Consider the following 21,886-nt stretch of genomic DNA (forward strand, 5'->3'; position numbering starts at 1 on the left):
AAGAATAATTTAAATCATAGAATAAGGTTTTTGACTGCAAAAAAATATTTGAGATTGAAAAATTTGCATTTGAACACTTAATTTTTCATTGAAAAAGTTTTCTTTGATTGAAGCAATCCTTTTTGTGTTTGGGCAATATTATGATTAGGACATTTGTGTCTAAATCATTAAATCCCCCATAAAGTTGCTTCAATCAGAAAAAAAGAAAAGAAAGAAAGAAAAAGAAAAAAACGATTTTTAAATATATTTTTTCTCTCTAATATATACAGTAAATATATATATATATATATATATATAAAGTTATGTGAAAAGCAAATGACTGTCTAAGGTGCTCGAAAAATAATTTCGACCCATTATAAAAATCTTTTTTTGTTCATTTCATTCATTTTTGTTGCGGTTTTATTGCTTTGGGGTTAGGTAACTTTTATATAAATATAAGAAAGTCAATTACATGCAATGACACTTTTCGCCCCCCCTTAAAATCCGCATAAGGTTCATATTCGAGAGAAATGTATCCCTAACCCCCGTTAACCCAATCTGATTGGTCTCATTAATGTCCCGTCCACAGCAAAAAGTGGTTATTCAGGTTACGCTGTTATATCGTCCCTACCATTGTTAAGACCAAACTTACGCCATTGCCACAAACGGACCGACGAATAAACAAATAAATAAATAAATGGACCAACCGGAAGACGTGTGCATTTTTTCCAACTAGTTTTACATTGGAAAAAAATAACCGGAAGCAGTTTAGTTCCCACCCAGTAACTTGGCAGTTGATATGACAGCGCGCTGAGAGTCCGTGAAGAGTTGAAGCTGCCGGCTGGCAGCGATTACAGTACAGTTCGGCAAGAAACACCAGCGGCATCACGGGACTATTTTGTTTTTTGTTTGTTTGCTTAAAACCAAGAAACTGGCGCTTTTTTAATTATTTTTTCTTTCGGAGCATTTTCCCTAAAGAGTAACAATTATTTTGTTTCTAGAGCTTTTACTCTAACCCGGGGTGACTAATGACCGATCGCCCAAAGGTGAGCTGAGCATTGACTTAAATATACATTTATCAAATGCCTCAATGTCTTCTTGATGGGTTTAAGCAGCATGTTACTAACAGTGCTGATAAATGACGCTTTTTGTTGTTGTTGTTGTCTGTTCACGTGACATCATTTCCCTCTCAGTTCTGTTTATGGTAAGAATATACACACATGTTCACTTAAAGGCTATAATCCAACAAGGTAGAAATTCAGCCTTGAATAGAAAAGGTTTGATCATCTTTAATATTGATGTCTGTATTGAATAGATAGATAGATTTTTATTTAACAGACTCAATATCCAAATCACAACAACGCAACACAAGATATCAAAAACATAAATACCTTTTGTGTTCAATTAAAAAAAAAAAAAACATTCATACCAGTTATACATGCAACCTACATCAATAACAAATACACACATACACGAACACGCTAAAGGAATGCTCAATTCAATTGAAATAATCAGTTCTATTAATTTATCAGTATTATTAATTTGTGATTTAGTTGAACACTGAAATTTGTCTTAATTCAGTCGTGCAAATAAAATAATGATAAATGCTCATCGTTGCATATCTTAACCAACGTGAATGTCTAGACACTTTTTGTGGTGATCTATAACACAAAATCTTACAAACTGTTAAGTCCCATTTGTATTTGACCTCGCTCCTCTAACAATAGACTATTTTTGTTTTCATTGGAAAGCTCAAGTCCATAAATACCTACTTTTCTGCTTGTTAATTGCTCAAATGACCACTCTAATCACTCCTGAACATGTACAGTACATGATTCATGAACAGCAATGACTAATGCAACAACTGTCACGGCTGACACGAAAGCAACAATGAGTGACCACAGAATAAGTTGATACAGTACATTCAATAGTCTATGTCTAGATTGGAGCATTGCATTAGATCAAAATATGATTTCTGCTATGATTGCTTTATTTTGACTGTCTAGGCATAAATTGTTGTGTTTCTTTTTGAAAATACTGTGGATTTAATCATGCGTAAATCCATCTATGCATATGCCGCTTTTCCTCATTTCTTGTATTATATGAGCTGATAAAGAGCAAAAGGTGTTGTACTGAACACCCCTTGCCATTCAGTTTTAGCAAACATGCAGAAATTGTGAAGGAGACTTGTTGAGGGCTCGTCTATACTTTACTGCAATAGGGGAACTCAGTTATGAGTATGTTATGCAAACAGCCATGCTCAGCTCTACATGCTTTTCTGCAGTTTCGTCCTCACACCCAAGTCTCATTTGATTGTATTAGTGTTCTCTCGTCGCCATCAGCAATCATTTTTATAGAAGGCTTTTTTTTTTTTTTAGTGCAGCACTACGGGAAGTTGATCATTTAGGCCCCAAAGACACTTCCAAAAAGCTATTAAACGTATGAGGAACGAATAATGGGATAAGTATTTTATTGAGATGAGCAAATAAGCTCTTTTTTCCACATTTTAGTAATTATACAGGGTGACACAAACAAACAGGAACTAACAATCCAATAAAACTAAGAGTGATGGAAGAAAAATATTTATTCATCGTAATTTATACCTTAAAACATGCCGTTGAAGAAAGGATGGAATGCAACATCTCAGCTGGGTTACTGTGAATTTTATCCAAAGTTCACTATAGTTACTACAATGGGGGAGTGTTTACTGACGTGTTCTTTTTGGGTCCCCTGCATTTAATTGGCAAAGAAGCACGAATACCAGCTGTACGTGTAGTATAAGTGGAATATGTCAAAAAGTACCTGAACCTTTTGGAATTTCCCACATTTCTGCATAAAATCACCATCAAATGTGATCTGATCTTCGTCAAAATCACACAGATGAAAATACAGTGTCTGCCTCAACTAAAACCACCCAAACATTTATAGGTTTTCATATTTTAATGAGGATAGCACACAAACAATGACAGAAAGGGGAAAATAAGTAAGTAAACCCTAAGTAGTAAGTAAGTAAAAAGAGCAATTGAAACCAATTTTTACCAAACATTTTAGGTCAGGTGTGTGCCCAATCACCAGTGAGTGGTTTAAAGCCGCCCTGAACACTATAAAACATACACCTGGTAATAAATGTCTTGATTAGAAGCATTGTCTTATGTGCATCATGGCTCGGTCAAAAGAGCTGTCTGATGACCTGTGATCAAGGATTGTTGATTTGTATAAAGCTGGGAAAGGATACAAAGCCTTCTATTAAAAGCCTGGATATTCATCAATCGACAGTCAGAGAAGTTGTCTAGATATGGAGAGAGTTTGGAACTGTTGCTTCTCTCCCAAAGAGTGGCCGTCACTAAAAATAACGCCAAGAGTTCAGCGCAGAATACTCAAAGAGGTAAAAAAACAAAAAAAACCTCGGGTATCTGCTAAAGACTTATAGAAATCACTGGCACAGTCCAATATCTCTGTGCACACATCAACTACTGGACTGTCTCAGAAAATTAGAATACACAATATTCTAATTTTTTGAGACAGTCCTGTGTATATATACAGGACTGTCTCAGGAAATTAGAATACACAATATTCTAATTTCCTGAGACAGTCAGACTGTCTCAAAAAATTAGAATATTCTGTATTCTAATTTTCTGAGACAGTCCAGTATATGTAAAACTATGGCCAAGAATGGTGTTCAATGGTGGACTCCACGGAGGAAGCCACTGCTGTCTATAAAAACATTGTTGCTCGTTTAATGTTCGCAAAAAGGCACTTTGACACTCCACAGAAGTTTTGGCAAGCTATTTTGTGGACTGATGAAACCAAAGTTGAATTGTTTGGGAGTAACGCAGAATGTCATGTGAGGATGAAAAATGGAACAGCTCACCAACATAAACCCCTCATCCCCATCGTGAAGCATGGTGGAGGGAGCATCATGATTTTTGCTGCCTCAGGGCCTGGACAACTTGCAGTCATTAATGGAAGAATAAATTCAAAAGTTTATCAGGAAATTTTGCAGGAAAACCTGAGGCTGTCTGTTAGAAAGCTAAAAATCTAAAAAGAGGATGGATGCAGCAATAAGACAATGATCCAAAACACAGAAGTAAATCAACTTCAGAATGGTTTCAGAAGAACAAAATACATGTTCTGGAGTGGCCAAGTCAAAGTCTAGACTTGAACCCTATTGAGATGCTGTGGCATGCACTAAAAACAGCGATTCATGCCAGACATCCCATGATTCCGACTGAACTACAGCAATTTTGTAGAGAACAACGGGCAAAGATATGTCCTGATTGATGTGCCAGACATATCTGCAGCGACAGGAAGCGTCTGGTTGAAGTTATGTCTGCCAAAGAGGGGAGGGGGGCGCACAAAATATTAAATGTGTTGGTTCACTTACTTATTTTTCCCCAATCTGTCATTGTTTGCATACTATCCTCATTAAAATATGAATGTTTGGGCGGTTTTAGTTAGAGCAGACACTGTTTTTTTCATCTGTGTGATTTTGACAAACTTTAGATCACATTTGATGGTGATTTTATGTAGAAATGTGAGAAATTCCAAAAGGCTCAGACACTTTTTCATACCACAGTAAATTAAATACAAGGCATTTTACACTTTACGGTACAGCAGTTTATTCACTATTTTATTCATCATTACTTTATTTCATAAGCAATGGTCATCATCGGATTAGTGCTGCAACAAAAAGATTGTTTTTAGAATCGATTAATCAGACGATTACTTAAACGATCGATTCATTGGATAAATGCCACTTTTTTAAATTACCTTCACAATTTAACTTGTTTAAATTGTTTTAGGCATGTTGTAAATAACAATGAAGACAAAATGGATGACTATTTCCTTTCCAAAAAATATTTCGTTACAGCTTCCGGACTTAATTGTAGTCTACAGCTGTACTGTTTTAAGTACATGCAACTTATTCAAGTTTTTGATTTGAGGCTCTGAGTATTAAACATAAAAATGATTTCCCAATAAACAAATCAGACAAAAGCCCTGTTCATTCAAATAAAAATAAAAAAAATGCCGATTGACATTGGTTTTCCTGTTAGCAAAGTTCTGATATAAATTGTGTTAATGACTCATTTATTTTTATTGAGCAAACTAAACAACAAAATCAAATAACGTGGAGGCAGACTGTAATAAATCAGTTTTCTTTTTCAAACAGTTGTTCATAAAAACAATCAAAATCCAATTTCAAAGCTCTTGTATAACAATTTTAGTTTGAATGGGAGTTTGTGTTGAAATGAGACGCTAAGCTGTTCTATGAATAGGCTTATGTGTATGGTTTCTTTAGAAAAAGAAATGAGACCCATTTACTAGCTAACAATAACTCAAGTGCTAATATGCTTCTCCAAAACATAATACAAATGCACACATGAGACACTGATGAGCATAATTGCTAACTAGCTTAGCGCCCCATGCTAAGTAGTAACGTCTCATCAACAAAGAATACAAACAATACAATCGGCGTTATTTACTCACCTCTGACGGAGGCACACTGCATCTAACAAAACAAAAGACAATCTAAGTCTCTTTGTCATATTATGTATTCATCAACCTGACCTGAGTGTAGCAGTGAACTCTCTCTCTCTCTTGCTCTAATCACTGGCACGAGCGTACAGCCTGACATTACACACAAACAAGTACACAAACAGAACTGCTAATAGCTGCTGGCAAAAATCAATTATGAAATTCGTATGAAACAATTTCATTAATCGATTTTATTAGAATTGTTCTTGCAGCCTTGCATCGGATCCAACAAATCGTTACAATCCACTTATGGTCAATTGCAATTCTGGGTGCTATGAAAACTGCAATAAGTGGCTTAAAAATGATAGCAGTCCATATTTTTGACACAAATCTATCAAAAAAAGTGACAGGAAAAACTTAATTATGAAAGTACAACCCTTAGCGAAATGTATGGAATCACCAGTCTCAGACAAGCACTCACTCAGACATTTTATCATGTCGATCAAACTCAGATAAAAAGCTCGAAAAAATAATGAATTAGATCAAAAGTGCAACTCTTTAGCATTCAGAAACACTAAAATAAATGAATAAAAAACATTGTGCTGGTCAGTAAATTTTACTTTTGTAGAGCAAGTGCAGGGAAATATATATGGAATCACTCCATTCTGAGAAAAAAAATATGGAATCATAAGAAACAAACAAAGAAATATCAATCAAAACACATCTCTAGTATTTAGTAGCACCACCTATGCCTCAGAGACTGCATGACAGCCTGCAGTCTCTGAGGCATGGACTTGATGAGTATTCTTCATCATTTTGGTGCCATTCTCTTTGAGTGCAGTTGCCAGATCATCCTTGCAGGTCGGTGCCTTGCTATGGACCATTTTTTTTTCAATTTCCACCACAGGTTATCAATACGGTTGAGATCTGGGCTATTTGCAGACTATAACAGTGGCTGTATCAGCACCAAACAAAAGTTCCAGCATCATCACCTTGTCCAATGCAGATTCTTGACTCTTTACACCTTGTCCAATGCAGATTCTTGGCTCTTTACACCTTGTGCAATACAGATTCTTGACTCTTGACAAGGTGATAATGCTGGAGCTTTTGTTTGGTGCTGTTCCAGTGAGATTTACAAAGATGACTGCCCGAAGAAGACATTCCCTCAGTCCTTGGTGATATGGGGTTGTATGTCAGGCAAAGGCACTGGGGAGATGGCTGTCTTCAATAAATGCTCAAGTTTACATTGACATTTTTGACATCTTTCTATCCCTTCAATTGAAAATATGTTTGTCATTTTCCAAGATGACAATGCATCATGCCACAGAGCTAAAACTGTTAAAGCATTCCTTGGAGAATGACTCATCCAGTCAATGTCATGACCTGCAACTAGCCCAGATCTCAACCGTATTAATAACCTGTGGTGGAAATTCAAAAAAATGGTCCAGAGCAAGGCTCCGACCTGCAAGGATGATCTGGCAACTGCGATCAAAGAGAGTTGGCACCAAATTGAGGAAGAATACTCATCAAGTCCATGCCTCTGAGACTGTAAGCTGTCATAAAAGCCAGAGGTGGTGCTACTAAATACCGTATTGGCCCGAATATAGGACAGTATCTTTTTTGCATTGAAATAAGACAGAAAAAGTGGGGGTCGTCTTATATTCGGGGTCTAGACATTATACCCATTCACAACGCTAGATGGCGCCAGATATCATTGAAGCGAATGCTGAACCCCTAGGCCAAAGCGACCCCCTATGGTTAATGCAGTTATTGCAATTTTGTTGTTTTATCACAATAGATTGGTTTTCAAAAACCAGAAGCCATTCATTTACAAATGTGATTGCACTTTAGTTTACATATTTAAATGTTCAGATATTAAGATTTGAATGAGGCAAAATAACATGCTTTTTCTCTCAAATATATTGTTATAATCATTTGTTTCAGATATACTGTAATTATTTTTTGTGTAAAACTAATTTGGTCTTCAAAAAGTATTTTTTTCAAACTTGAGTCATGAAAAAGAGGGGGTTGTCTTATAATCAGAGTATCAAATATTCGGGCCAATATGGTACTAGAGATGTGTTTTGATTGTTATTTCTTTGTTTCTTTTCTCATGATTCTATATTTTTTTTTCCCTCAGAATGGAGTTATTCCAAATATATTTCCCTGCACTTGCTCTATAAAATTAACATTTACTGACCACCACAATGTTTTTTATTCAATCTTTTCTGAATGCTAATGAGTTACGCTTTTGGACTAATTCATTATTTTTTTCAAGCTTTTTATCTGAGATTGTTCTACATGATAACATGTCCGAGTGAGTGCTTGTCCGAGACTGGTGATTCCACACTTTTTGCTAGCGATTGTATTCCTATTTCAGCTGCTTTTGCCGTGCCCAGTAAAAAAATCTCTAAACAGAAGATGATGTCACACCCAGAATGTTTTGAGAGTTTTGCAGTCTGCTGGCATGTTATCCGAACGCTTTCTATTCTGTTGTTGCTGTGTGACCAAAAATTTGGCGCCGACAACTTTCGGCTGAAAATTGTTAATATTGCATTTTTGGTTTTTGGTCAAAAGATTGAAAGTTTACCACGAAAAAGTGTGAAGAACCTTAGTCCTATTGTGATGATGTCATCAAAACACGGCGAGAAGCAAAACTACTGGCTCACAGTCAACAAGTACGCTTTTTATTTTGGATTTTTTTATTTGGAGGTATCAAAGAAATATATAAATTGTTAAATGAAAGAAAATGAAATATATTTGCAAGTTGCTTTCCACTGATGGCCCGCGTCACATCGAGTTTAACCCATACAGACCTAAGCATGCTGCTGAAGGACATGACGTGTTCGCGTCTCTAAACCAATAAATTGAATTTAGTTGCTACTGCCACTTCTGGGAGATGATTGGATGAAACTTTACCCATCGAAATCAAATGATGAGGTTTGGCACTCCCTTTTTGCCATTTTTGGCTCTTTGAAAATGACTGACCAAACCAAATGCAACTTCAAAAGGATAACAAAAAGTGCTCATTTCTCATTAAAGACATTAACATTAAAAATAACTTATAAAGCATGAAAATGAAATGAAATGAAATTGAGCATTATCTGACAGAATTGCAGGGGTGCCAATACTTTTTGCCAGCAGTGTATATAAATAAATACATGCATGTATGGATATACAGTGGGGAAAATAAGTATTTAGTCAACCCCTAATTGTGCAGTTCTCCCACTTGAAAATATTAGAGAGGCCTGTAATTGACAACATGGGTAAACCTCAACCATGAGAGACGGAATGTGTAAAAAACCCCCCAGAAAATCTCATTTTTTGATTTTCAAATAATTTATTTGCAAATCATGGTGGAAAATAAGTATTTGGTCTATACCAAAAGTTCATCTCAATACTTTGTTATGTACCCTTTGTTGGTAATAACGGAGGCCAAACGTTTTCTGTAACTCTTCCCAAGCTTTTCACAAACTGTTGCTGGTATTTTGGCCCATTCCTCCATGCAGATCTACTCTAGAGCAGTGATGCTTTGGGGCTGTCGTTGGGCAACGCGGACTTTCAACTCCTCCCCTCACCCCGTGGCGTCAAAATGATAACAAGAACGGGGAGCAAGAATCACACACGGGGGGACCTAGTGAATGACCTACAGAGAGCTGGGACCACAGTAACAAAGGCTACTATCAGTAACACGATGCGCCGCCAGGGACTCAAATCCTGTACTGCCAGACGTGTCCCCCAGCTGTAGCCAGTACACGTCCAGGCCCGTCTGCGGTTCGCTAGAGAGTTTTTGGATGATTCAGAAGAGGACTGGGAGAATGTGTTATGGTCAGATGAAACCAAAATAGAACTTTTTGGTAGAAACACAGGTTCTCGTGTTTGGAGGAGAAAGAATAGAGAATTGCATCCGAAGAACACCATACCCACTGTGAAGCATGGGGGTGGAAACATCATGTTCTGGGGCTGTTTTTCTGCAAAGGAACGAGGACGACTGATCTGTGTAAACGAAAGAATGAATGGGGCCATGTATCGAGAGATTTTGAGTGAAAATATCCTTCCATCTGCAAGGACATTGAAGATGAGACGTGGCTGGGTCTTTCAGCATGACAATGATCCCAAACACACATCCAGGCCAACAAAGGAGTGGCTTCGTAAGCAGCATTTCAAGGTCCTGGAGTTGCCTAGCCTGTCTCCAGGTCTCAACACCATCGAAAATCTACGGAGGGAGTTGAAAGTCCGTGTTGCCCAACAAAGGGTACATAACAAAGTATTGAGATGAACTTTTGGTATTGACCAAATCCTTATTTTCCACCATGATTTGCAAATAGATTATTTAAAAATCAAACAATGTGATTTTTTCCCCCCCACATTCTGACTCTCATGGTTGAAGTTTAACCATGTTGACAATTACAGACTTCTCTAATATTTTCAAGTGGGAGAACTTGCACAATTAGGGTTGACTTAATAGTTATTTGCCCCACTGTACACAACCCCAACCACTACTACTACTGCTGCGCCATGTAATGCGGTGCGCCCTCTATATGGAAACGGTTTTAAAATAGGCCATTCATTGAAGATGCACCTTGTATTCCGATGCGTCATATATTGCTGAAAATACGGTATGTTTTTTTTTTTCATTGTATTATGTATGTGCCACTGCGCCTTTCATGTTTTCAACGATACTTGCAAGTTGTTAGTTTCAGTGATATTTTTCTAAAACATACAGTGGGGAGAACAACTATTTGATACAATGCCGATTTTGCCTGTTTTCCCACTTGCAAGCCATGTAGAGGTCTGTAATTTGTATCATAAATTCTCTTCAACTGTGAGGGACGGAATCTAATACAAAAATCCAGAAAATCACATTGTATAATTTTTAAATAATAAATTTGCATTTAACTGCATGAAATAAGTATTTGATACATTACCAACTAGTAAATATTTCGGCTCTCAGTTCTGTTTTAAGAACCCTTCCTGTTCTCCACTCATTACCGGAAGTAACTGTTACCTGTACAAAAGACACCTGTTCACATGCTCAAACAAACAAACTCCAACCTCTCCACAATGGCCAAGACCAAAGAGCTGTGTAAGGACATCAGTGATAAAATAATAGACCTGCACAAGGCTGGGATGGGCTACAGGAAAATAAGAAAGCAGCTTGGTGAGAAGGTAACAACTGTTGGAGGGATTATTAGAAAATGGAAGAAGTTCAAGTTGACGGTCAATCTGCCTCGTTCTGGGGCTGCATGCAAGATCTCACCTCGTGGGGCATCACTGATCATGAGGAAGGTGAGGGATCAGCCCAGAACTACACGGCAGGACCTGGTCAATGACCTGAAGAGAGCTGGAACCACAGTCTCGAAGAAACCCATCAGAAACACATTACGCCGTCATGGATTAAAATCCTACAGCGCACGCAAGGTCCCGCTGCTGAAGCCAGTGCATGTCCAGACACGTCTGAAGTTTGCCACTGACCATCTGGATGATCCAGAGGCGCAATGGGAGAAGGTCATGTGGTCGGATGAGACCAAAATTGAACTTTTTGGTCTAAACTCGGCTCGTCGTGTTTGGAGGAAAAAGAAGGATGAGTACAACCCCAAGAACACCATCCCAACCGTGAAACATGGACGAGGAAACATCATTTTTTGGGGCTGCTTCTCTGCCGAGGGTACAGGACGACTGCACCGTATTGAGGGGAGGATGGATGGGGCTATGTATCGCCAGATCTTGGCTGACAACCTCCTTCCTTCAGTGAGAGCCCTGAAGATGGGTCGTGGCTGGGTCTTCCAGCATGACAACGACCCAAAGCCTCAGCCAAGGCAACTAAAGAGTGGCTCCGCAAGAAGCATCTTAAGGTCCTGGAGTGGCCTAGCCAGTCACTAGATCTGAACCCAATAGAAAATCTATGGAGGGAGCTGAAAGTCAGTGTTGCCCTGCAGCAGCCCCGAAACCTGAAGGCTCTGGAGAAGATCTGCATGGAGGAGTGGGCCAAAATCCCTGCTGCAGTGTGTGCAAACCTTGTCAAGGACTACAGGAAACGTTTGGTTATCTGTAATATTAAACAAAGGTTTCTGTACCAAATACTAAGTTCAATTTTTGTGATGTATCAAATACTTATTTCATGCAATTAAATGCAAATTTATTATTTAAAAATCATACAAGGTGAGTTTCTGTTTTTTTTGTATTAGACTCTGTCCCTCACAGTTGAAGAGAACTTATTATACAAATTACAGACCTCTACATGCTTTGCAAGTGGGAAAACCAGCAAAATCGGTCGTGTATCAAATACTTGTTCTCCCCTCTGTATATTTTTAATTTTACACGTATCTAATAAGAATATTGTATGTGCAATTCCTGACATATATTGTTAAGTTCCCAAAATATACATGTTTCATTTTGTACAAATTTACTAAGGATATGTGGTTTGAATGTCACATGCTTTACATACAAGTTCAATATAAAACATGTATGAACTTTATACATTTTATATATAACATTTCCATATAGGAGCAGTGTTTTGGGTGAAATAACTGAAATGGTCGAGTTCCATGAGAGTTGATTGAAACGACATTTGAGTGCCAAATTTGTTTTCTACATGTTGTTTTTGTTTGGTCTTTATTCCTTAGAACCTTTGAACCCGTCTATTAATTTTATGTAATTACGTACTGCTGACTACACAAAAGCAAGTTGTGTCACAGCACATTTACAGTCAATCATCATTGAATTGAACGCATGGTTTAAGCGGGAGGAGGAAGGGGTGGTTAGGTCGTGCTTATCACTCTTGATTTCAAGGCAAATCACGGGATGCAGCTGTTTTATTGCATAAGAGTGAACCCTTTGTTCATTCATGCACTCTCTCTAACTAGGCTTGTCACGATAATTTATTTAATACGATAGGTTTTCTGAGAAACAATTGTGATAAATGATCGTGTTGCTGATTTCTTTTTTCCTGCTGGCGTGATATTACACCATGAAAATTAATCATCACAGAAACACTTTGAAGGTCATGAAAGGGGAGATTTAGCAATTGCAGTTGAATGAATATTAAATAGTTTCTGCTTCTCGGACCTGCAGTCACTTCGATCAGATCAATGCTAAAATATGCAGTATTGCATACTGGTATACTAGACACAGTCTATGTATAATTCCTGGCTCTTGTGGACAGCTTGTCGGCAAAGACACGACAAGGCAGTGTAATGTATGTCTATGACACATGTAATTTATTGCACCTTTTTATAACTATCGTATCCATTTTTTATATTGGACGTCAAAGTTGATATAATAATTATCGTTACATGTCTATCTCTGACACTAATGGAAGTTTTTTCATAGTTACTGGGTGGATTTATTCAGGGTTCCTGTGTGTCCTTAAGAGGTCTTAAAATGTCTTAAATTTAAAATCAGGATGATCAAGGTCTTAAATTGTCTTCAATTTCATTGAAAATTGCAGTAGGGATTAAGTTTTCAGAAGATGCGTTTAATGCCAGGGTTGCTCCCAAAATCTTCCATTAGAATAGTGTTAGCTCATTGGCGCTAGACATCCAATTCATTTTGACTGGATTGGACGTCACAGTCAGTCTTTTGTGTGCATTTACAGGTCACTTCCTGTTCATTTGAGGGCATTTACAGATTGATTCCGACTCACTGCCGATTCATTTGGGGACATTCTAGAATCACTTCCTTTTCAGTAACCCAAAATCATAGGCGGAGATTTAGGGGGGGCAGTGGCCCCCTGGTGGCTAAAAAAAATGGCATTGCATGTAATTGAGTATAAAACAATTTAAATGGTAAATGGTAAATAGTGTTATACTTATAAGGGAAAGTTTAGAATTTTTGACATGAAGCTTAAAGTGCATACGACTGGATAAAAAAAGTCTTAAATAGCATTGTGTTAATTAGAATAATATTTTGAGACGATTTGACTATATACAACAATTTGGCAAAGCGAACAAGGCGAGAAATTAGTCTTTTAATCTGCCGTTTAGCCACACCTACCATTATAGGCCTCTAGCGTCCCCAGCAGGATGATGATGTCGGCAAGGTCATGGTTTCATCTTATTTAGAATTCAGCCCATTGAGGAGGAATTATTCAGAATGAGGGAAATGTGACGAAGAGAGTTGCAACATGTCATTGTTTCAGTCTCTGTACTCCAATATTTTTACAGGATATTGTTTTTATCGAAGTATTTTCCCCATTTGCCAAATAAATGCTATGGTCATGACGAATAAGTCTTGTGCTAAATGGAATATGAAATATTAAATGGCAAAATTACTCCATAATGGTTAAAACTGTCCACTTCTTGCACCTCCCAAACATTTTATGCCACCGGAGTTAGTCCTGCTTTTGTCATTTCCCTGCCCCTTCAGAGAGCGTAAACAAACCAGGAGGCATGACAGCTAGCCGACATGCTAACCTGAACCGAGTGATGTTTCAAAGTCTATTTTCAGCTTTCGAAGTGAAAAAATAACCCAAGACCGGGATTATTTCACGCGGTGGCGGGGTTGTCGATTGTCTTCGAGCAAGTTACAGTTCGTCGGACTCGTTCCCCTGTTGTGGGCAGAGAGCTCGTTTGCCGGGAAAACATCTGGAGCAGTGTTGTAGGGAGGTCATCAGGCACTTGGAGGCCAAATACACTACTGTGCCTCATTTTGACTTGTTTACATGAAAGTTGAATCAGCCTGTAGTGTGTTTTTCCACTTTCATTTTGAGTATAAATCCAAATCCGGACCTCCATGAGTTGATACATTTTATTTTCATGGATAATTTTTGTCTGACTTTATTGGCAGCATGTCAACTATGGAAAGAACAAAATATTTAATAAAAATATTTCATTCATTCAGATCTACAACGTGTTATGTTAGTGTTCCCTTTATTTATTTTTAACAATATAGTTCAAAATGATGTTCTCAAATTTTAAAATGAACTGTTCGGTTCATAGGAGAGATAGACCGATTATTGGCGCCGATATTTGGAAATGTGATGAATCGATATCTGCCTCTTTTTTTTTTTTTTTTTTTTTAAATCCGACTGACCGATATGAAAAAATCAATTTAGAAAGGCATTATTCCGGCTCAGATGCAGCCGCGCCTGTCTCTCTTGCACTAGTATTCACCCTGTCCCCTGATTGGTTAAATGGTAATGGAAAATGGAGTTACACTTGTATTGCGTCTTTCCACCTTTTTAAGACCCTCAAAGCGCTTCACACTATATCTTCATCTACAGTACCTACTGGTGACGCAGTACCAGGAGAAACGTGGGGTTTAGTATCTTGCTCAAGGATACTTAGGGGAGGTCATCAGAGCGGAGAATCGAATCCACAACCTCTGGGTTGGGGAACGATTACGATACCACTGAACTACGCCATATTTTTAGCTATAATTTATCAATTTGTGTTATTCAATGAAAATGCTGTTGGCCTTTCGATAAAGTTCAGTGATTCAGCATGAATCAATTTTTACACTTTTAGTGTAAATGAATATCGGCTCCAAAATTCGGTTATCGGTTGCTCTAACTACTAATAGTATCAGTCCTGAAAAACCCATATTGGTCAATCTCTAGTTCATAGTTCATAATTCAAAATTTTCAATTACAGTTAATGGTTAAAAAAAAGAACTCTTCTAGTTCCGTTCTTTCATCTCTGTAATGATTCCTGCAAGCTATTATTGACAAAGTCAAGATAGAATGGCAGACAGCAATTATTTTATCCACTTTGCCACTTGAAACTGTGTCAAATTCATCTTCATATTGAATTTCAAATCCTCGTCGGTACCTTTTTGTAAAGCTCGCTTAAACAAAGAAACAAGTGTCTATGCCTTCAAAAGCATTTATTTTGGCTTCCTCAGATTGCACTTGCAAAAGAACATCAAATGCAATACACATAACATTCCTGAGTGTTTATTCAAACTATGCAGACTTGCACTTTCATTTCACAAGAGCAATAAATGCATAAAAAAAAACTAAATTAAAAGACCTGAGCTTAGCCTCAAAAGGTATTAAAAATGAGGATCTAAGTACAACAAAAGAATACTTGGCTAACTTGCATTGCAAAAGTCCGCTACCTTAACTCATTCACTCCCAGTCATTTTCACCGGAGCAAAGCCCTTCGCTCCCAGCCGTTTTACTGGATTTTGACTGATTTTGCAAGGCCACCAGAAAATTCTGTTCTATTGCTGTATAAACATGGAACCCACCAAAAGAAAGACTAGACTCTCTTCTTTCAGCAGAAAAAAAATAAGTTCATATCTTTTTTCATTCTTTAGAAATCAGCATTAGAAAAATAGCTTAGTTTGAGCAATTTTCCAATTTCTGATGAAAAAACGGCGAAAATGAGCTTTTTGTAAACGCATACATTTCAAACATAACTTTGACTTCAACACAGCTATTTTTTGCTTTAGTTACATCCCAAACATCTGAATAATGTTTTCCTTTTACAAAATAACATAAACAACCAGACAAATAGAGCTTTTGATAGCAAAGTAACAATTTATTTACACATAACTAACTGAGAGATGATGCTTGGTGGCCGCGACAGCGGGTTAAACCCCTCGTTGCCGCCTGACTCGTACAGATGGATTTTTTCTAGTCTTTCTTTTGTGGTGACCACTGCCTCGTTTGCCTGGGTAACTTGTGTTCCTGGGGAGGAACTGGTTTGGCTGTGCGCGCCGTGCAGGACACTGGAGGGTGCGGGGGACGCGACAGGCAAGCGCGGCGGCGTGGGCTATGCTCGGCAGGCAGCACGGACTCAACTACGCTGTACTGGTTGAATTGGGTTGGGGGTCTTACCAAATGCGCTACTGCCCTCCAGTGGCCAGTTTTATTACTTGAAAATGGGTTTTGAGCTTTGTGCATTCTATCATAGATACATGGGAACCTATAGATGCCGATTGTCAACAAAAAAAACAAAAAAAATGCAAAAGACCTATAAATACGTATTTGGGAGCAAATGAGTTAAATGCTATTAAATGCTAACTTCTTTTTGTTTTTACAAAGCTCTTAACAAATCATTCAAACACATATACCCACCAAAAAAAACGTTAAATGTACTCATATACTAAATAATTAGTTCAAACAAAAATATACCATATGTTGGTCTTAACAAGGAGCAGCTGGATTCAGTCACGTTAGACATGTTATGGCATATTCACTGTTGCCACTAGAGAGCAGTGTATCCACCCAATCAATAAAACTAAATGCCACACTTTCAAAACAAACCATTGCAACGTCACTCTAATTAAACGAATCCTCGACGCAGTAAAATTTGATTCGAAGCTTTTTTTTTTCTAATCGAATTATTCAAGTTAATTGATGAATTGTTGTAGCAGTACTTATGTTTGGTCATGGACGCAAACAAAGGAAAATTCTCCTGATATACTGGACTGTCTCAGAAAATTAGAATACACAATATTCTAATTTTTTGAGACAGTCCTGTACATTAGGGCTGTCCCAAACTACTGTTTTTTCCCAGACTAGTCAGCAGACTTTTTTTTTTAACGATTAGTCGACTTTTTTTTTTTTTTTTCAACTAATCTAGCAATTAAATTTTTGTTGACACTTATTAGTTCACGAAAACATTTTGGAACACTTACATTTTTTAATAATGTACAAATAAACACGTAAATAACAATAATAAATCACAAATAAACAATGAGGTCAAATGGTGATAACATTAACTAGTGCAAAAGAATGGACAGTAAACAGATCCAGGACACTAACATATCTAGAATTGATACAGTGGTATTAAAAAGTATCTGAACCTTTTCTCACATTTCTGCATAAAATCACCCTCAAATGTGATCTGATCTTTTTCAAAATCACACACACACAAAAAAAAAAATGTGTCTGCTTTAATGAAAAACGCCCAAACATTTATAGGTTTTCATATTTTGATGAGGATAGTGTGGAAACAGTGACAGAAGGGGGAAAATAGGTAAGGGAACCATCACATTTAATATCTTGTACGCCCCCCTCCCCCTTTTGGCAACAAGAACTTCAAACAGACGCTTTCTGTAGCTGCAGATCAGTCTGGCACATCGATTAGGACTAATCTTGGCCCATTCTCCTCTACAAAATTGCTGTAGTTCAGTCAGATTCCGGGGATGTCTGGCATGAATCGCTGTCTTTAAGTCATGCCACAGCATCTCAATGGGGTTCAAGTCTGGACTTTGACTTGACCACTCCACAACGTGCATTTTGTTCTTCTGAAACCAACCATTTTGAAGTTGATTTACTTCTGTTTTTTTGGATCAGTCTTGTTGCAGCATCCATCCTCTTTTTAGCTTCAACTGTCCGACAGACGGCCTCAGGTTTTCCTGCAAAACATCCTGATACACTTTTGAATTCATTCTTCCATTAATGATTGCAAGTTCCCCATGCCCTAAGGTAGCAAAACAGCCCCAAATCATGATGCTCCCTCCACCATCCTTAACGTTGGGGATGAGGTGTTGATGTTGCTAAGATGTTCCATTTTACTTCACACGTGATGTTGTGTGTTAACATCACTCAAACAATTCAACTTTGGTTTCATCAGTCTAAAAAATATTTCGCCAAAACTTCTGTGGAGTGTCCAAGTGCCTTTTTGCGAAGATTACACAAGCAACAATGTTTTTTTTTTTTTTATATACAGCAGTGGCTTCCTCCGTGGAGTCCTCCAATGAACACAATCGTGGCCATAGTTTTACATATAGTTGATGTGTGCACAGAGATATTAGACTGTGCCAGAGATTTCTGTAAGTCTTTAGCAGACATGCTAGTGTTCTTTTTTACCTCTCTGAGTATTCTGCGCTGAAATCTTGGCATCATCTTATGTGGACGGCCACTCCTTGGGAGAGAAGCAACAGTGCCAAACTCTCTCCATTTGTAGACAACTTCTCTGACTGTATATTGATTAACATCCAGACTTTTACAGATGGTTTTCCTTTTCTAATTATGTTCTCATTTGCCGTGTACGGAATTATCTTCCTCAGAATGTATGCCTTGAAAGACACCCATAAAAACGAGACCCCCACTTTCAGTGTTGTGCATGAACGCATTCAATGGACGATCGTTCATGAGCACGTTCATATTTTGGGCTAACGTGGTCTAACGTGAATAGAACACATCCTATTTCTGTCTCATTATTATCATTGTGAACGCGCTCCTTCTAGCGGTTGTGAACTGCTTTCATAACCTCGTTCATGAGCTCAAAATTTGAGACTTTCTGACAAAACTGCAGATCTAACCTGAGGCTTAAAACACAGTATGAAATAAACAAACCTTAATAGCGGAAAACTGCCCAACCTGACTGTACCTCATTGTAGACTGCTATCAGTTGATAAGATGCTAAGTTGGTTAGTACATTATGTTTTTTCCATGAACCTTAATGTAGCAATGCTAACGTTTTACAATGTTTGATATACTGTAATTTTCGGACTATAAGCTGCTAATTTTTTCCTTCATTTTGAATCCTGCGGCTAATAGTCCAGTGCAGCTTATTTTTTCACTTATTCGGGTTAATAGGTAACACATGCCTCTTAGCATGTACTGCAGCGCTAGAGATGTAAATAACAATCTAAATGTTGAGTGCTAATTATTTATTCAGTTACTGTTCTAGTTGTTTCATTAATTGCTAGTTATGGTAGTTGGTAACATTTTATTTGACAGTGCCGTCATAAGACTGTCATAGGACCGTCATAATTATGACATGACACTATCATGGGCATTACTCAATGCTTATGACAGATGTAATTAAGTGTCATCCGGCAAATTATTTCACTCCATTTACTGGACTGTCTCAGAAAATTAGAATACACAATATTCTAATTTTTTGAGACAGTCCTGTGTATATATACAGGACTGTCTCAGGAAATTAGAATACACAATATTCTAATTTCCTGACTTAGAATATTGTGTATTCTAATTTCCTGACTTAGAATATTGTGTATTCTAATTTCCTGAGACAGTCCTGTATATATACACAGGACTGTCTCAAAAAATTAGAATATTGTGTATTCTAATTTTATGAGACAGTCCAGTATGTGTAGCTCTGATCTTTTACATCCATTCAAAAGTGAGATCAGTTGCCGGATAACACTAAATGACATCTTTTATAAGCATTCACTCACTCATTATTCTGATTGTCGAATGACAGTCTTTCAGCGCCACTGTCAAATAAAGCATTACCAAATACCATAACTATCAATTAATGAAACAACTGGAACAGTAACTGAATAATTAGCACAGAACATGAATTTTGATTCTTATTTACATCTGGAGCGCTGCAATGCATGCTAGGAGGCATGTTGGACAACAACAGTGTTGACAGCAGGTGGCAGTAGAGGTTGACTTTCTCCCCCAAGGGAGCAGTGATGGCCAAATGAAGATTCTTGAATCAATGAAGCCTTCCAGCCAATTGGTTCAAAGCTTCAGGGTGGTTCATTTAGTTTTATGACAGCCGTATGATGCCGCTGTCAAATAGTGTTACTGGTTAATATCTTTAGTTTAGATATCCAATAATACAGTGAGGACAACTGCAACTTATAGTCCGGTGCATGTTATCTATGAACAAATGCTGTTTTCGTGTCACATTTGGTGGGTGGTGCCGTATAGTGCGAAAATTACGGTAGATGTGTTTCCTTATTTTGTATGTCTGAATTTTAATTCTACGGTGTATTAATTACCAACAAACATCTGTGAAAGGAACTGAGGTCTCATATGCAATCATTGTATTTTCTTACTCGCCACCCCTTGCTCCTTGAGTCAAACTTACATTATGGGGTGTTTAATACTGAGAGATTTTTTTGGGCACATAGACATTTAAGAAACTTTTTTATACACTTTAGATTCTCTACACGTTGAAATACTTCAAGCTCTTTCAGTATCACACTGTAAATGAAAACGACGTTCATAACCTCGTCCATGAGCTCAGAATTAAAGACTTTCTGACAAAACTGCAGATCTAACCAGAGGCTAAAAGCACACTAAAAAATAAACAAACCTTGATAGCTGAAAACTGTCCAACCTGGCAAACCTAGCTGCCTGTCACGACTGTGTTGTTTTTTGCAAATATGTTAGCTTTTGCTCCCTAAGATTTTATGGTGGTGAATAAGCTTTCTTTTACATTCAGTGGAACTCTAAATGTTATCTAAAGGTGCTAAATAAACAGGTTACATCATAAACATACATATGCAACATGAATACAGCATAAATAAATGTTTAACGGCACAGCGAAGATGTTACTGGACTGGGAGAAAGCGGTGTGCAGTCGAGTTGAGCACAGCCACATGTTGGGATGTACTGGACTGTCTCAGAAAATTAGAATACACAATATTCTAATTTTTTGAGACAGTCCTGTAAATAAAGATTTCTTGAGTTAACATCACATACTTTAGCTTTAAAATGACATGAAAAATCTGATGGGCAATGAATAATGTGGCTTCAAATTTGCTAACATGCGCAATTTCCACGACAAGATGTTAAAACTTGCTGTTATACAGCATTTGCAAACAATGCGGAAAAAAAATCTATTACTGACACCGCATGTATGCGAAAAGAGAAGACAAATGCACTTTTTTTTCCAGAGTGTAAAGCATACTGTTAGCGGTGTAGCTAACGTACTTCCGGTGAAAATTTCAAAAATTAAAGCACGTCATGTTCAACATGTAAATAAAGATTTCAGGAATTAACCTCACATACTTCAGATTAAACATTAAGGATAGCTTTAAAATGACATTATGAAAAATCTGATGAGCAAAGAATAATTTGGCTTCAAATTTGCTAACATGCGCAATTTGGAGGACAAGATGACAGTCATTTTGGATCAAATCAGCACTTTTGATAGGCTCAAATTGGAAGAAAACAAAAATGGCGTTGGCTTTCTCAACTATTTCATATTCTACACTTAGCTCGCTTTCAAATGACATGTTATGCATTGTGTTTTTTTTTTTAACTATTACTTTTAATATAGTTTGTGTTTTATTTAAGAATTAGTTATTGCATCTGAATGAGTGATTTATGTGAATGAATTGTCACTATATTAGTGGTTGAAATGATAAAAAGAAATGACAATGATAATAATAATAATAATATCGCAAATCGGCAATTTATGAGACAGTATATGGCTCACTAAAATTTGTTATCGCGACAGGCCTAATCAATGTTATCATTTGTATTGATACTGTTTTCATTGTAGGCTTATTGGAATTTCTGTCCAACGAAAGGAGGTTTGGGACAGTTGACAGCGGGAACAAAGCAAAAATAATAGAAAACGTGTAGAAGTTTTAATTTTTTCAAAAATACAGTTTTCGATTACTGGCTCGTTCTGAGAGACGTACAAATTAGGACAGAACAGATTTTCATCTTAAGCCGAGAAACACCAGCAGTCTATATTGCTGGCATTTAGCCAATGACATTGATAAGATGTCTTATGATATATATGCAAATTCATACAGACCATGA

General features: G+C 37.3%; 1 protein-coding gene across 1 annotated transcript in view; it reads left to right on the top strand.

Moving 5' to 3' along the window:
* The first annotated feature begins 781 nt into the window (after positions 1-781).
* The window catches only part of opn5 (opsin 5), a 120,730-nt gene continuing 99,625 nt past the window's right edge, over positions 782-21,886 (top strand). Inside the window, exon 1 of the mRNA XM_057823376.1 lies at positions 782-1,025. The gene's annotated coding sequence lies outside the window, so the exon portion shown is untranslated. The remainder of the gene's footprint in view (positions 1,026-21,886) is intronic.

The sequence above is a fragment of the Corythoichthys intestinalis genome, chromosome 19, assembly GCF_030265065.1.
Source record: "Corythoichthys intestinalis isolate RoL2023-P3 chromosome 19, ASM3026506v1, whole genome shotgun sequence".
In the NCBI taxonomy this organism is placed as follows: domain Eukaryota; kingdom Metazoa; phylum Chordata; class Actinopteri; order Syngnathiformes; family Syngnathidae; genus Corythoichthys; species Corythoichthys intestinalis.